The sequence below is a fragment of the Dendrobates tinctorius genome, unplaced genomic scaffold, assembly GCF_039654945.1.
Source record: "Dendrobates tinctorius isolate UK_male_01 unplaced genomic scaffold, ASM3965494v1 ptg000254l, whole genome shotgun sequence".
Classification (NCBI taxonomy): Eukaryota; Metazoa; Chordata; class Amphibia; order Anura; family Dendrobatidae; genus Dendrobates; species Dendrobates tinctorius.
The window spans coordinates 24,714,501-24,733,120 of record NW_027361921.1 but is presented as its reverse complement, the minus strand read 5'-3'; the positions used below and the strand labels follow the sequence as shown (position 1 = coordinate 24,733,120).

Below are 18,620 nucleotides of genomic sequence, written 5' to 3'. Positions count from 1 at the left end.
CCAAGTGGTGGATAAGTTATCTCTCTCCCAGGAAAAGGCCCAGCGGTTTTCCAACCGACATAGGACCATTGGTCCCCAATTTAAGGTTGGTGATATGGTGTGGTTATCATAAAAAAATATTGCTATGAAGGTGGCTTCTCCTAAGTTTAAGCCTAGATTTATTGGACCTTACAAGATGTTGGAGATTATTAATCCAGTCTCTTTTCGTTTGGCTCTTCCTGTCACATTTAAAATCCATAATGTGTTCCATAAATCTTTGTTGAAGAGGTTTGTTGAACCAGTTGTTCCTGGGGTGGCACCTCCAGACCCTGTATTGGTTTAAGATAACATGGAATATGAGGTAGAGAAAATACTGGATTCCCGTCTGGCTAGACGGAGACTCCAGTATTTGGTTAAGTGGAAGGGTTATGGTCAGGAGGATAATTCCTGGGTCTCTGCCTCTGATATTCATGCCAAAAGATTGGTGCGTGCATTTCATCGGGCTCACCCTGATCGCCCTGGTGGCGTGGTTGAGGGTTCGGTGACCCGTCCTCAAGGGGGAGGTACTGTTGTGAGTTCATTTTCCCCTTCGTCACTGAGGTCTGGTGAACTCCCTATTCTGGTAAAGGAAGGTAATGAGCCTGATTATCAGGCACCTGAGCCTAATGAGGATGACTGGCTGAGTGGAGTCACGGACTGGATATAAGGCTGCCGACGCCCTTCTGCCCTGTGGGTGATTTCTCTGTGGACCTCTAGGACACCAGTCTGATTCCTGCTCCCCTAAAGCTAAGTTTTCTGTTTTGCCTGTTAGCTTTTTGTTTTGTTTTTTGTTTTCCTTGCTTTTCAGTATTCTGCCATTCCCTGCTGGGGTGAGCTGAATCTCCTTTTGCCTGTAGCTCTGTCTTCAGTATATTCCTGAGTACTGACATAGCTTTTTTGAAGCCTAGCGTCTTCAGGGCCTTTTTCACTGTCAGTCTGTTGGCTCTTATTTTCATAGGGTTTTTCACGGATTGCAGACAGCAGCCTTCCTGTCCTTTTCTATCTAGTTAGCTTGGGCCCCTCTTTGCTCAGTCTATCTTTCTGTCTGTGTTAGTATTTTCATCTTGCTTCACCGTCATTATATGTTGGGGGCTGCCTATTGCTTTGGGGTCTGCTCTGGGGCAGTTTAGATTTCCCCTTTCTTTCTTTAGGCCTATTTAATTCTCCGGCTGTGATTGAGGGGTCTAGGGCATCGTAGGAACCCCCCACGGCTACTGCTAGTTATGTTGATAGGTTCAGGGGTCTGCAATCCGATAGCTGCCAACTTCTCTGGTTTTCTGGACTTAGCTAGCATTTCTGTTTTTGCCTCCTACGGTGACTCAATCATAACAGTGCTGGTTGGCGATAATTCACTCGTTAAAGGGCATCAGCATGAACATTCTCTGATCCTCCCTTGTAGGAGATTCTGTATTGGAACTTGGCCATCCGGGCTACACAACGTTGTTCTAGAGCCCCTAACTTGGCGGTCTCTAGATGAGCCAACGGATTGTTATCCGTAAGTACATGACCTTCTGAGCCAGCCAGATACTCCACAAACTTCTCAGTCATTGCCCACACCAGCGCCAACAGCTCCAGCTTGAATGAACTGTAATTTTCTGGATTTTTCTCCGAGTCATGTAAAGCCCGACTGGTGTAGGCTATGACACGCTCTTTTCTGTCCTTCATCTGGGATAGCACTGCTCTGAGCCCCTGTAAACTCCCATCAGTGTGTAAGATGAACGGCTGCGAGAAGTTAGCATAAGCCAGCACAGGGGCCTCTGTTATGAATGAGTCACCGAAAGAGGAAAAAACAAAAATACAAGCTAAGTCAAGAAAACCGGAGAGGTTGGTAGCTATCGGATTGCAGACCCCTGATCCTATTCACCACAACTAACAGTAGCCGTGGGGGGTTCCTACGGTGCCCTAGACCCCTCGTTCACAGCCGGAGAACTAAATAAGCCTAAAGAAAGAAAGGGGAAATCTAAACTGCCCCAGAGCAGACCCCAAAGCAATAGACAGCTCCCAACATGTATTGTCGGTGAAAAGCAGATGAAAACACAAACACAGACAGAAAGACAGGTTGAGCAAACGATGGGGCCCAACTAACTAAATAGGAAAGGTGTTGTGAGTTCATTTTCCCCTTCGTCACTGAGGTCTGGTGAACTCCCTATTCTGGTAAAGGAAGGTAATGAGCCTGATTATCAGGCACCTGAGCCTAATGAGGATGACTGGCTGAGTGGAGTCACGGACTGGATATAAGGCTGCCGACGCCCTTCTGCCCTGTGGGTGATTTCTCTGTGGACCTCTAGGACACCAGTCTGATTCCTGCTCCCCTAAAGCTAAGTTTTCTGCTTTGCCTGTTAGCATTTGTGTTTGGTTGTTGTTTTCCTTGCTTTTCTGTATTCTGCCATTCCCTGCTGGGGTGAGCTGAATCTCCTTTTGCCTGTAGCTCTGTCTTCAGAATATTCCTGAGTACTGACATAGCTTTTTTGAAGCCTAGCGTCTTCAGGGCTTTTTCCACTGTCAGTTTGTTGGCTCTTATTTTCATAGGGTTTTTCTCGGATTGCAGACAGCAGCCTTCCTGTCCTTTTCTATCTAGTTAGCTTGGGCCCCGTCTTTGCTCAGTCTATCTTTCTGTCTGTGTTAGTGTTTTCATCTTGCTTCACCGTCATTATATGTTGGGGGCTGCCTATTGCTTTGGGGGTCTGCTCTGGGGCAGTTTAGATTTCCCTTTTCTTTCTTTAGGCCTATTTAATTCTCCGGCTGTGATCGAGGGGTCTAGGGCATCGTAGGAACCCCCCACGGCTACTGCTAGTTGTGTTGATAGGTTCAGGGGTCTGCAATCCGATAGCTGCCAACTTCTCTGGTTTTCTGGACTTAGCTAGCATTTCTGTTTTTGCCTCCTACGGTGACTCAATCATAACAGAAAGGACAGAAAAGATGCTGGCTGCAATCCGCAAAAAACCCTACCAAAAATGTCCCAACCGTCTGATAGGGAAAAAGGCCCTGAAGTCGCTAGGACTTCAAAATCACTATATCAGCACTCGGGTATATTCTGAAAACAGAGCAAAGCGATAAACTGATCAGAGACAAAAATGGAGCTCAGCCCGTCCCAACAAAGGCAGACTGAACACAAAACACGAAGCAAACAGACAAAATCTCATGGAAAAATAAGAGGGCAAAAACTTAGCTTTCAGTAGACAGGACTAACCGGTTGCAAGAGCTCAGAGCAGAAAGGATCACCAGCACCCCTGTAGGGTGTCGGCTGCCTTATATCCACTCAGTGATTCTGGGTGTCCAATCAGGCTCCACCTGTTCAGATGACATGTTCTTCTCAACCCAATCAATTTCACTAACTCTCTTCACCAGCAGAGGTAGTTCATCAGACATCAACGGTGAAGGGGAAAATGAACTCACAACAGGCCTCCATCAAAGCCTTCTTCAGGGATAGGAATGCTTCTTCCTGATGCTTTCCCCACTGTATGTTCCTGTTTTTGGCACACGAGGGTACTCCCCTCAACAGCTCCAGAAGGGGATTTGCAATGCGGGTAAAGTCTTTTACGAAGCGTCGAAAGTATCCGGTGAGTCCCAAGAATGCATTCACATCTTTCACAGTTTTGGGGATTGGCCACTCTTGTACCGCAGCAATCTTCTCATGAGAAGGCCTCACTCCCTCAGTGGAAACAACGTGCCCCAAGTATTAAATCTCAGTCCAGAAGAGATGACACTTCTGAGGTTTCACTTTCAACCCGTACCTCTGTAGCCGACTCAGAACCTGCTCCAGCCTCTGCAGATGTTCTTAAAAGGTGGGGGCAAAGATGATGATATTGTCCAAGTAAATCAAAGTGGCTTCAAAGTTCAGGTCTCTCAGACATCTCGCTATGAGGCGTTGAAACGTTCCTGGGGCATTGGCTAGGCCAAAGGGCATGCGGTCGAACTCATACAATCCCATCAGAAGGATGAAAGCTGTCTTGGCTCAATCTCGTTCGGATATTGGTACTTGCCAGTAACCGCTGGCCAGATCTAATGTGGAAAAGTACCTGGCATTTCCTAGCGCAGACAGGGACTCCTCTATCCTCGGCAGTGGATATGAGTCTCGCACTGTGCAAGCATTGAGCTGGCGGTAGTCCACACAGAAGCGTAGGGACCCGTCCTTCTTCCTCACCAAGACTATGGAGGCAGCCCATGGGCTCTGATTCTCACGTATAACCCCCTTCTTCAACATCTGCGACAGCATCCCCTTTACTTCTTGGTACATCTGTAGAGGTTTCTGGCAGTACCGCTCCCGGATTGGTGCCGCATCCCTGGTGGGTATCTCATGGGTGATGGCCGTGGTACGCCCAAAGTCATCTTCATTCTTCGTGAACACTTCCTGGTATTTTCCCAAAAAGGCTTCCACCTGGGGCACCTGCTGGGGTCAGTTCTGTGAGCTCTGCCCTCATGTGTTCCAGTATCTGTCGCCCCTCCTGCAGCAATCTGGGGTCTGGGGCTGCCTACGCCTTGACGGTCACTAGCCACAGATCTTCTGACCTTGCAGTCAGCTGTGCTGCCTCAGTCAGTATCAGCTCATCTGGGGGACCCAGGATGTGGGTTACTTCACTCTTGGGGGGTAAAGTTACATGAGTTTCCCCCAAATTTAAATATCGTTCGAGGACAGTGCCATCCCGAATGGTAGCCAGGGTCCATGCGACCATTACTCCCAACGGCAACTGGTCGACTCCGCTGGGTTCAATTTAAACCTCCACCCCCTCCAGGGGAATACCAGCTTGGACAGGTATGGACAGTACAGTCTGTCCAGGAGGCAACACACGATTAACGGAGGTGGGTGCGATGACTTTGCCGAGTTCCTTCCCGTCACCATATGCTTCCCGGCGCTGAGCTGTCTGTATCAATTGCTGAAAGACCCTCCACTGAGGGGTTTGATCATTCCATTGCTGCAGGAACTGCTCTGGGGACTTGTTAAACAGAAGGCTCCTGAGATCTTTAAGTACATTCATGCCCAGGGTCACGGTATGGTCCTTAGCTGCTTCTCCATCCACCAGTACTATGCCTCTTCTTCCTTACATCTTTACCGCAGACTCCTATGTTCATCCATACCACCCCTGCGACTGGGATTGGTAAGTGGTTAGCCGTCATAAGTTTGATCACTGGGCCCCATTCTGGCCGTAGTGCCTCCGTGAAGTGACGGCGGAAATGAAATATCTTTCAGGCATGGTAGTCACTTGTGAACCAGTATATACCAGGCACCGCACTGCTTTTCCATTGATTTCTGCCCAGACCAGGGGGCATGTGGAAACAAGGCTGGTGGGACTTCTGCTACTCGTCCTCCAATTTTCACGCTCCGGGCGGCGTCCCTTGGGCTCGGAGCCACCTAGTTTAACGGATGGCACGGGGATGGTCGGCTCCACCGAGGACACCACCGAGCGATGTGGCCGGACTCTCCACAGGTATAACACGTAAGAGGGATTCTCCTCTGGGTAGTATCAATCTCACATCAGGGGCAGCTTCTCTGTCCCGTTCCATAGGGACGGGCTCTATCTCCCGAGTTCTTCTTGAGGCCGCCATTTGTTCACGGACCTGTCTAATCTCTGTCTTCAGGTCTTCCACCCATTGAGGCATAGTGTCCGTGGAGTTGTTACCTCTCCGCTCCGTACCTTCCCCACGGGCCCTGTCACTCCCTACTCTTGCTCTTGCGCATGTGCCTCACTGCCAATTTCAGAGAAAGCTATTTCTGGCTTTGCCTGCATGCGCTCTTGCAGGGCCTGTTTCATCATTATGTCGCACAAACCCATCACCAGAGCACAACGTCAACTGACCCTACACCTAAGCCATCCTTCCGTTTGATGGCAATATGGAGCTCTTGCAGGGCGTTCATAAATTGTGTCACAGTCTCCCCCTCTCTTTGAACCCAGTGAAACGGTCGCATGCGCAGTTCTCCTACGTCAGTGGGATCCCCATGCGTCTCCTCAAGTGTGTGCAGCACTTTGTCCAGGGTATCTTTTTCTCGGGGGGGACAAAGCATAACAGAATCCCATGCCTCCCCTTCCAGGGCCATTAATGCAATCTCTGCCTCCAGGGCCGGTATCATGGGATGCTTCTGCATCAGTCCCCGTATATGCTCCGTCCAACTCCACAACATCACATTACTCCCAGTAAACTTTGGCAGATTATTCAACATGGCTCCCAGGGAAATGTGTGACCTGGGGCCTCCCCCAACTTCTTGGTCTGCCCAGTCCACGCTGCCATGTGGCTTCCTGCCGACTGCGCCAAGTGTAATAAATGTGCAGGTACTGAGTATGTCACGACGGAACCGAGACAGATCAAAAGTTAAAGGGTTTTATTTACAGGGATATAATACTCCTCGCAGGGAGAAAGCAGTTGGGGTTAAACTGGTTTTAAAGCAGTATATCAAACAGTCAAAAAGAATAACAGTTAGGAAAAAGGGTTCTTGGAACTTATCAGTCTGATGAGAACTTTCTTGTGGGGTCGTCTTCTCCAGTGTCGGCGCCGTCAGCAGCGGCACTTTTCATCTCTCTAGTCGCTGTAGGCTCTGCAGTCTCTATGGACCTACAACAGGGGTCTCGGGAGTTAATGAGAAAAGGCAGGGGGAATACAAGGCATTCCGGGTCTCCCTTAGGCTAGTTTCACACTTGCTTTTTTTTGCAGCGCGTTTTTCCCGCAAAAAAACGCATTGAAAAAACGCATACAAAAGCATACAACTGCTGCGTTTTTTTCAAGCATTTTTATGAGCATGCATGAAAAAAACGCAGCGTTTTTATGCGTTTGTATGCGTTTTTAGTGCGTTTTTACCGCGTTTGCGTTTTTTTCCAACATTAGGTGGCCCCTCACACTAACCCAAACCATGACTTTACTAACCCTAACCCTGACCCTAACCCTGACCCTAACCCTAACCCTGACCCTAACCCTTAACCAAACCATACTTAACCCTAGCCTAAACCCTAACTAACCCTAACCCTAACCCTAACCCTGACCCTAACCCTTAACCAAACCATACTTAACCCTAACCCTGACCCTAACCCTTAACCAAACCATACTTAACCCTAACCCAAACCCTAAACCCTAACTAACCCTAACCCTAACCCTAACCCTGACCCTAACCCTTAACCAAACCATACTTAACCCTAACCCTGACCCTAATTCTAACCCTAACCCTAACCCTGACCCTAACCCTTAACCAAACCATACTTAACCCTAACCCTGACCCTAACCCCAACCCTAACCCTGACCCTGACCCTAACCCTAAACCTAAACCCCTTTAACTAACCCTAACTCTAATCCAAACCCCTAAATTCCATGGTTAACAAAAAAAAACGCATGTGCAAAAAAACGCATACATAAGCATGCCAATGCGCACATATGCGCACCCATAGGCTATAATGGCCATTTTTAGCCCCTCACACTAACCCAAACCATGACTTTACTAACCCTAACCCTGACCCTAACCCTAACCCTGACCCTAACCCTAACCCTAACCCTGACCCTAACCCTTAACCAAACCATACTTAACCCTAGCCCAAACCCTAAACCCTAACTAACCCTAACCCTGACCCTAACCCTGACCCTAACCCTAACCCTAACCCTGACCCTAACCCTTAACCAAACCATACTTAACCCTAACCCTAACCCTGACCCTAACCCTTAACCAAACCATACTTAACCCTAACCCAAACCCTAAACCCTAACTAACCCTAACCCTAACCCTGACCCTAACCCTTAACCAAACCATACTTAACCCTAACCCTGACCCTAATTCTAACCCTAACCCTAACCCTGACCCTAACCCTTAACCAAACCATACTTAACCCTAACCCTGACCCTAACCCCAACCCTAACCCTGACCCTAACCCTAACCCTAAACCCCTTTAACTAACCCTAACTCTAACCCAAACCCCTAAATTCCATGGTTAACAAAAAAAAACGCATGTGCAAAAAAACGCATACATAAGCATGCCAATGCGCACATATGCGCACCCATAGGCTTTAATGGCCATTTTTAGCGCAAAACGTGCGCATACGTGCGCATGCGCTTTTTTGCAGGGCCAAAAAATGCAACATGCTGCGTCTGGAAAATACCAACGCACACCCCAAAAAAACGCAGCGCATGAAAATCGCATACGTGTGCATGCCAGCGCGCAGGTATGCGCACCCATGTTAAATATAGGGGAAAAACGCATGCGCACGTATGCGTTTTTTTCCAGCGCAAAAAAACGCAAATGTGAAACCAGCCTTACTCTGAGTCTATGCTTCAAAACTATCAGTCTCTCCTTAGGTATGGTGCTCTGTGTCTCTATACGTCTCTCAGCAGGAATCAGGGGCTCTGTGCTACCACCACGGGTACTGGGGGCTGCGCGGGTGGGTAACTGTCTTTGCACGGTCTGTAGTATGCACTTCGCTACTCACTGAGGACTCCACTTCCACGTACTCACGGATGGCAATATCCATGTCCAGTCCTCCTGTCTAAAATCTCTGGCCGTGAGCTGTCTCTCCTCTCCGACGTGCAGCTGCGTCCTGCTCTGTCCTCTGCACGAACATCTTTCCCGCGCTCAGTCCGTACTGTTTCCTGTCCCGCACCGAAAGTCTCCCCTCACCGGGGAACCTGCTGTACAGCTCAATGGTTCCGGACACGGAGCAGAGGAGGCAACGCACCTTCGTCTCTTCCTGTGCTTCACCCCCTTACAAATGGATATGCCCCATGGAAGAATAATGGGCAGCCTGCTGTTCATCGTGTCTCTCAGGAATTCTGCGGTCTATTCATACTTTCTGGGTCATGGCATCTGCTAGAGAACAAAGGGCGTTATAAAGGACCAGAGCATCCTTAAGGGTTTTGGAAAGACATTTGTGGAACTGTCACCTGAGAGCTGCATCATTCCACAGGACTTCAGTGGACCCCTGGCGGAACTTAGTACAGTAGCCCTCAGTTGTGCGACCCCCCTGTGACAGGATCATGAGCTTAGTCTCAGCGACTTCTATCCTGTCAGGTTTTTCATATATCAGACCTAAACTGTCATGAATGGCTTTAACAGAAAACCGTTCTGGGGCTTATGGGGACCAAGAAAATGCCCAGGTCTGAGGACCCCTCACAATAGGGACATGATTATTCCCAACCGCTGGAACTCCACCCATGACAACCATAGGTGAAGTGTAAAAAAATAACCTACAGCTCATCATGAATACCCTAAACTGGTCATTCTCTCCCAAAAATTTAGCAGGAGTGCCATTACAGGTTCGGGAGAGATACCTATCCATTATTAATCCTATAGTTACATGGTAAATAAAGACTCAGACAGTATAATGTCTTTTATTTGAAATAAAACAAAACATACTTTTTCATTTTTATTTATAAATAATAAACACTGTTATACTCACCTAATACCTAATTCCACTGAATCCCTCATCTTCTGTAATAAAGCAAAAATAAAAAAAACAACACTATCCCTCACCTGTCTGTCATTCTTTCCCACGCTGTAATCTATGTCTGTGGGATAAATAATTTTCAACCTGGACGGTGCCAAGATGCGACTGTCCAGGCTGAGAAACACTGGTGAATGAGCTGCTGCAAGCGCAGCATAAGTAACCGGCGGTGACTTCTTCGAGGGTACCGCCGGTCAGTAAGGCTGTGCTCCCAGCCAGGCTGAACTGCGGTGACCTCAGCATTGTGGGAAAAGTCACTAAGTTCACCACAGTTCAGCTCAGTGAGTTAACCGCAGATCACCGTGAGAAATTCTCACTCTGATCTTCTGTGAGCTCACTGAGCTGAACTGTGGTGACCTCATCACTGACAACATGCACTAGTTCAGTTTCCTTGTCAGGACACATAGCACAGGAGTGTCACTAATAAATCTCTAATAGTATCCCATAATTCCCAGAAACACCTAAACTTGTTTCTTGGAGACCGATGATGGTTTATTTTGGATTGCCTCCTCCTTGTTTATTGCAGCTTTATTTCGCTCCTTCCATCAATGCTTTCCTCAGTGTATCCAGTACTGCCTGGACCTTCTGTAGGTGACTTCCTCAATCCAGGCTGCAGATCATGATGTCGTCCAGATAAACTGCTGCATATTTTTTTTGAGAGGCTAGGATCTGGTCAGTGGCCCTCTGGAAGGTAGCTGGGGCTCCCTGCAGACTGAACAGCATCCTGGTGTATTGAAAGCAACCATCAGGTGTAGAGAAAGCCGCCTTCTCCTTGGCACTTGGGGACAGGAGAATTACGTGTCAAATTTGGAAACCTCATTTAGCTTCCTGTAATCATTGAAAAAACACCATTCTCCATCAGGCTTTGGTACCATGACAACGGGGCTGGAGAAGCCGCACTTTGATTCCTCAATTGCGCCCAGTCTCAACATTCTCCTCACCTCCTTAAAGATCATCTTGTGGCGGGTTTCTGGATACTGATACAGCTTGTGGTTCACCCTCACATGCCATTACTTTAGGTTTTCATGCTCCACAACCTGCGCACATCCTGGCAACTCTGAAAACAGGTCTCGGTTCCACTCAAGCAACTCTCAGCACTGTTGCTTCTGGGACAATGACAGTGTCTCTGCCACTGTGACATCCTCAGCCATAGCTTCAAGATTGATCCCCAGGCACATTGCTTCCACTGGTTCCCTGTCCCACCATAGTTTGAGCAGGTTAATGTGGTACACTTGGTACATCTTTCTTCACCGTGGCTGGTGGACCTTGTAGTTTACACCTCTTAACTTTTTGACCTCCTCGTATGGCTCTTTCCATTTGACCAGGAATTTACTTTCTACCTTGGGGATCAACACCAACACCCAGTCTCCAGGGTGAAATGTCTCAGTTTCACCAACCAATTGTAGACCCTTGCCTGGGCCTCTTGTGCTTGAAGGAGATTCTCCCTCACAATTGTCATCACCTTCGCGATCCTGTCCTAAATCTGGGCCACATGTTCATTATTGATTTGGTGGGGTGTTACCTCTGCTTCCCAGGTCTCCTTTGCAATGTCCAAACGTCCCCAAGGGTGCCCTTCGTATATCAGATTGAATGGTGAGACCCCTATAGAAGCCTGTGGGACTTCCCTTATGTAGAACAGTGGGTACAGTAGTTGGAAATCACAGTCTCTACCATCCTTCTCCATGACCTTCTTCATCATGAATTTCAAGGTCTTGTTGAACCTCTCCAGGATACTGTTCATTTGTAGACTATTTAAATCACAGACCACACCCTGTGGTGGAGATAAGGTTAAAAACCTCCCACCTATGGTTGACCACAATAACCCAGCCCTTAAAATGGCCAATTAACCCCTCTCAACAAACAGTGTTCTGGAGCAAACATTTGGGTTTCAAATCACTGAAGCAAATAGCCTCATTAAAACATATCTCCCGTCTAGCACTTTGCCAGTGACTTTGTCACACTTTATATATGTCTTATATGACTAGTTATTATAAAAAATAATTGATATGAGTTTTATCAAATATTATCTATAAAGGAAGGAAGATGGGGGAGGACAAAAGGGAAAGGTTTTGCAAGCAGGGTCTTCACTCCTCCTGTAATTGTTAAACTACAGTATGTGTTTCTTTGTGATGTTTATAGTTTGTACATGTCCCCGCTTAATTGTTAGGGGCTGCAGAATATGCAGGCACTGTATAAATAAAATTATTATTATTAGTAGCAGTATTATAAGGGAAGGTAGGGAAAAAGGGTGAGGGGAGGAAAGGTGGAATACTGATAAGAATAGGAATAAATATGATGGACTAAAAAGATTACCCTAAAGACCTTCATAGGCTTGAAAAAAGGAAATATTAAACACAGTGCCTTGAAAAAGTATTTCCACATTTTTCAATGTTATAGTCTCAAAAATAAATGTATTTTTTTAAGATTTTATGTAATATACCAACACAAAGTAGCAAATACAGTATTTGTGAAGGGAGTGAATAATGGTCTCCTGGTCAGACATACGGTTGGCAACTATGCACTGTGCAAATGCTTCACTAAGATGGTAACACATATTATTCTCTTAATATGCCAGTTCACCTACCCTAAAATATTTTTAAGAAAATATCACTTAAGGATTTCTATTAATTTTTGTTTTGATCATTTAAAACAGTTTTGCCTTTTCTACCCAGCTCGATGAAGGGCCTGCTCATGCGGGAAAGTGATGACTCCTCAGGGAAGGGAGAGAAGTCTCCTGGTCAGTCTTATGGTCGGTTTATGATCAGCCCGAAAAAAACACTATTTCCTCCCATCAGCAAAGGAGCAGTTCGGCATAAGTAGGGGAACAAGAACACCTTATTGAGGTGCATTTGAATCGGTGTTAGAACTTACCATTAAATAAGAAAGTATTCCTGAGTGATGTAAAGCAGCAACATTTTGAAAAGAAATTAATTGTGAACATGTTATTGACAGCCCCTGCACCCAGGAAATACTTCACAGTATCCATGACCCTGGTATGAGGAATAGATTAGTACAGAGTCTCATCATCAATACTTGTTAACAGTATAGTCAAATGAACTTCTAGTCTCCTAAGGAGATTAGTTGTGTCACATACAGTGGATACGGAAAGTATCACTGCACTGTCGTGAGAGTTCATTGGAGTTCATGAGCTCTCACTTACGGCAGTACCGCTGTGTAAGAACTTTCCCCCGCAGCAGTGCCGTAAGTGACAGCACCAGAGCAGATCAGTTGATACACTGTGGAAGCGATAATCTCCTGTCATTGTATCACCGGTGGCCAGGTAGAGCGGTCGCATCTCCCAATGTGACTGTTCTACACATGAGATCGCCGTGGGACAATCTGGATTACCTTGGACTGCGGGGGACAGGGAGTTTATGTTGATTTATTATTTTACGTTATTTCTGGGAGGCGAGGGCATCAGGGATTTGGTGTGTGGTGAGTGTAAAGTATTTTTTATATTAATGCGAATATGTATGTAATTTTACTTTTTTTAACTGTGAGCACAGATAATACAACTCTCCCATCAGCGGCACTGCTGTCACTGTTATCAGTGACACCAGACATAGCCTGATGGGAGCAGTAGTGTCATCGGGCCAAGCATGCTGTTTTACCGCAGGTCATCTCGGCGGCACCGGCGTTAGCATTACCGCACACAGCCGCACACACATACTCCCTCACACACCCGCAGACACAAGCACACTCAGACACCCATACACAGCTGCACACACACGCAGACACCCGCACAAGCTGCAAACACACACACAGCATGTGACGAGCATGGTGGCGCCGCGCCAGGTCCGATATAAACCTGATGACGCTGTGCAGCCAGCCAATTGTTGTAATGCCACAACCAACATGACTGCAGCATTACAGTGTGTGGCAGACAATCCCTGCATGGTTATTGGGTCTTGAAAGAGCTCCAAACATGCAGGGCAGGGACCTGATCTCCAGTCGAGCAACCCCTTTAATATGCGGCGAGCTCCGAGCATCTCGAGCAGTGAGATGCTCAGGTGAGTACTGCTCATCACTAATCGTGACACAATGGTTATACATATACAATGCTCAGATATGCAAATGCAGATGGTAGTACAAATGTATAAGCAGATTGTCATAATCCAGTCCAGAGTTTGTTTTCTGCTGCCTTCTCTTTGGACTGGTCATGCAGGGGTTAATCCTCTCTGCCTAGTTCTAGAGCTAGCTGGGCTATTTCAGTCCTCTGCAGCCTGCGGGCCAGCATCAGCTATACTGCAAGCTTCCAAGCTAGTGCCTCTGACCTGTATTCCTTTAGTGTTCCTTCTGACTCTGATTACTTGGACCTGTGTATGACTCAGCTTCATCTCTGGACTCTGCTTCTGGTTTTTCCGTTTCTGATACCACGCTTTCCGATTGGCTTCTGACCCTCTTGCTTGTACCCTGACAACAGCTTTTGTCTTATGTTTCTGATACCACGTTCCTCGTAGGTCCTGACTTCTCGCTCGTCCCTGACTATACACTTGCTGTCTCCCTTGGTACTTCTGCTCCTGACAGTTGCTGACTTCGGCTAGCCTGACCACTCTTTCATTACCTGTGACACCTGTGTTGTTGCTCTGTGTTACTACGCTGTGTGTGTGGGTGTGCAACCTCTCTTCCCTCACCATCACCCCTGGTGGAGGTTGCGCTGTACTACACTGCAGCAGCACGTTACACAGATGATACAAAAATCAGTTACCGGCTAGATGTTCAGCTGTTGAACGCTGGCAAAAACATCAGAGGTGTGTGAGCCAGCTATTTCCGGCTTCTTCCAACACTGCATGGTGTGACCTCCCTTGGTAGAAAGTCCACATTGCCGTACATGCACTTAACCCTTTGATCAGTCACTCTCTTCCCCGCCCCCTGGGATGGTCCTAGTCTTCCTCTCACTAGCTCTGTCAGTTGAAACTCTATAACCTATGATGGATCATAGCTTCTCTATGGAAGGTCATAGGACGATGTCAGAAATGTTATTCACTGGGTGACATTTCATCTGCGATTTTTTTTCACAGCTGAAATCGGTCTGAGAAAAAAAATCTCAGCATGCTGCATATTGCTTTGTATCTCGGACGAGACTCGCCAATGTAAGTCAATGGGTGCGAGAAAAAAATTGCACAGCACTCGTACCATGCTTGCATGTTGTCCGATATTTACACACCGGTGTCCTTTGAAAAGCCAGCAATTCATCTGCGGCTACTGTAAAATCACACTGACAGGTTAGAATAGAAAAGATAGAATACATATATACACATAGAATAGGTGTGTATATATATATATATATATATATATATATATATATATATACAGTCATATGTAAAAGTTTGGGCACCCCTATTAATGTTAACCTTTTTTCTTTATAACAATTTTGGTTTTTGCAACAGCTATTTCAGTTTCATATATCTAATAACTGATGGACTCAGTTATATTTCTGGATTCAAATGAGGTTTATTGTACTAACAGAAAATGTGCAATCTGCATTTAAACAAAATTTGACCGGTGCAAAAGTATGGGCACCCTTATCATTTTCTTGATTTGAACACTCCTAACTACTTTTTACTGACTTCCTGAAGCACTAAATTGGTTTTGTAACCTCATTGAGCTTTGAACTTCATAGCCAGGTGTATCAAATCATGAGAAAAGGTATTTAAGGTGGCCACTTGCAAGTAGTTCTCCTATTTGATTCTCCTATGAAGAGTGGCATCATGGGCTCCTCAAAACAACTCTCAAATGATCTGAAAACAAAGATTATTCAACATAGCTTTTCAGGGGAAGGATACAAAAAGTTGTCTCAGAGATTTAACCTGTCAGTTTCCACTGTGAAGAACATAGTAAGGAAATGGAAGAACACAGGTACAGTTCTTGTTAAGCCCAGAAGTGGCAGACCAAGAAAAATATCAGAAAGGCAGAGAAGAAGAATAGTGAGAACAGTCAAGGACAATCCACAGACCACCTCCAAAGACCTGCAGCATCATCTTGCTGCAGATGGTGTCACTGTGCATCGGTCAACAATACAGCACACTTTGCACAAGGAGAAGCTGTATGGGAGAGTGATGCGAAAGAAGCCGTTTCTGCAAGCACGCCACAAACAGAGCCGCCTGAGGTATGCAAAAGCACATTGGGACAAGCCAGTTACATTTTGGAAGAAGGTCCTGTGGACTGATGAAACAAAGATTGAGTTGTTTGGTCATACAAAAAGGCGTTATGCATGCGCTGTATTGTTGACCGATGCACAGTGACACCATCTGCAGCAAGATGATGCAGCAGGTCTTTGGAGGTGGTCTGTGGATTGTCCTTGACTGTTCTCACCATTCTTCTTCTCTGCCTTTCGGATATTTTTCTTGGCCTGCCACTTCTGGGCTTAACAAGAACTGTACCTGTGTTCTTCCATTTCCTTACTATGTTCCTCACAGTGGAAACTGACAGGTTAAATCTCTGAGACAACTTTTTGTATCCTTCCCCTGAAAAGCTATGTTGAATAATCTTTGTTTTCAGATCATTTGAGAGTTGTTTTGAGGAGCCCATGATGCCACTCTTCATAGGAGAATCAAATAGGAGAACTACTTGCAAGTGGCCACTTTAAAAACCTTTTCTCATGATTTGATACACCTGGCTATGAAGTTCAAAGCTCAATGAGGTTACAAAACCAATTTAGTTCTTCAGGAAGTCAGTAAAAAGTAGTTAGGAGTGTTCAAATCAAGAAAATGATAAGGGTGCCCATACTTTTGCAGCAGTCAAATTTTGTTTAAATGCAGATTGCACATTTTCTGTTAGCACAATAAACCTCATTTGAATCCAGAAATATAACTGAGTCCATCAGTTATTAGATATATGAAACTGAAATACCTGTTGCAAAAACCAAAATTGTTATAAAGAAAAAAGGTTCACATTAATAGGGGTGCCCAAACTTTTACATATGACTGTATATATATATACACACACATGTCAGTGTCACATACACATATATATATATATATATATATATATATATATATATATATATATATATATATATATATATATATGTATTTCTATTTCATAGAGAGATAGATAGAAGATTAGCCGGTAATTCAATTGTCAGCTTCTGTAAAATCAATGCAGGAGTCGACAGGATAGAAGACATGGATTACATACACTAGATAGATGTAGAATAGTTAGATATATAGACGTCAACGACCAATACAATTAGTTGTGTGTGTGTGCAAATTAGAGGACATGTATTTAATTAATAAATTATTATTTCACGGACAAAAAATGGTGTGGGGTCCCTCTATGATTAATAGCCAGCAATGGCTATGCAGACAGCTGAGGGCTGCTGTTAATAGCCAAAGAAGGGACCATGGATAGTGGCCCCCCTTGCTAAAAACATCAGCTCTCAGAAGCCCCAGAAAAGATAAGATGCGCCAATTCTGGCACATAGCCTTGCTCATCCAACTGCCCTGTAGCGGTGGCATATGGGGTTATAGTTGGAGGGTTGATGTCACCTTTCAGGTGACATCAAGCCCCAAGGTTAGTAATGGAGAGGCGTCAATAAGACACCCCTATTACTAACCCCATATAGTCAAATTGTAAAGAAAATACAGACACCTATTGAAAAATCCTTTATTTGAAATAAACACACAGACTCCTTTATTGTTCTTAGTTAAACTATACTTACAACCTCTGCTAATTCCCCGAAGACCTCGTTCTCCTGTAATAAATATAAAATAATAAGCAAAAATATACCATACCTGTCCGTTGTTTTGTCCCACGACGTAATCCATATCTGGGGGATATATTCAGTTTGCAACCAGGAAGGTGCTAAGATGCCACCGCCCTGGCTGCAAACTACTGGTAAATGAATGAGATGCTGCCAGCACATACTCAGTGACTAGCGCTGACGTCACTAAGTCTGAGCTCCCTCACAGTCTGAACTGCGATGACCTCTTGAGCGTGGGAAAATGCCAGTTGATTTTCCCACGCTCCAGAGTTCGCCACAGGTCAGACTGTCAAGGAGCGCAGCATAAGTGACATCACTGCTATTCACAGAAGCTGTTCTCGCAGCCAGCATGAACTGCTGTGACCTCAGGACCGTAGGAAAATGTCTGTGATGAGGTCACGCTAATTCAAGCTGAGTGTATGTGAGATGCGCCTTTTCTGGGGCTGCTGAGAGCTGATGTTTTTAGCTGGGGGGCCACTATCCATGGCCCATTGCTAGGCTATTAACATTAGCCCTCAGCTGTCTGCATAGCCATTGCTGGCTATTAATTATAAGGGGACCTCACGCCATTTTTTTTCTGTGAAATAATCATTTATTAAATACATGTCCCCAATTTGCACACACACACTACTAATTGTATTGGTCACTGACATCTACATCTCTAACTATTCTGCAACTATTTAGTGTATGTAATCCATGTCTTCTATCGTGTTGGCTCCTGCATTGATTTATTATTGATTATGTATATATATATATTATATATATATATATTTATATATTATATATATATGTGTGTTTTGAAAAATATTTTGAATATTTTGTTTAAAAATGGCAAAGAAAGTGCATGACATTCGCATGACACTGGCATGACACTCATATGGCAGCCGTCCCTTTTTGGTCCGGAAATCAGACCTTTTTTTCCTTGCATATGGATATGAGCCCTTAAGCCATGTGCTCACATTGAGTATTTGGTGAGTTTTTTACCCCAGTATTTGTAAGCCAAAACCAAGAGTGAAACATTCAGAGGAAAAGCATAATAGAAACATTTGCACCACTTCTGCATTTATTACCCACTCCTGGTTTTGGCTTACAAATACTGGGGTAGAAAACTCACCAAATACTGGATGTGTGCATGTGGCCTTACAGTCTATCTGCTATAGGATTGAATTTCGCTTGGCCGCCTACTGAGAATGGTTTGCTTTCTTAGCTTCAGACTTTGTAAGAGGACTATAATTTTTAACAGGTTATCATAGTTGATTGGCAAGAAACTATAGCCCCCATATTCTTCACAGGCTCCATAGACTTACATTATAAAAGCGACTTCCAGCTCACACAGAGCATAGTGATGTGTAACTTCGAAGAAATGCAATATCCAGACTCAATATGAAAAATAAACAGACCATACAGGAATCTTTATCAATGGTCACTTAACATTTTACCAGAATCACAACAATCACTAATTAATAAAAATGACTGCTCCTAAATG

The 18,620-nt window shown here is 45.2% G+C and overlaps 1 protein-coding gene across 1 annotated transcript in view; it reads left to right on the top strand.

Moving 5' to 3' along the window:
- LOC141067757 (carboxypeptidase O-like) overlaps window positions 1-18,620 on the top strand; it is a 340,782-nt gene that overhangs the window by 106,806 nt on the left and 215,356 nt on the right. The gene's annotated exons all lie outside the window — the stretch shown is intronic.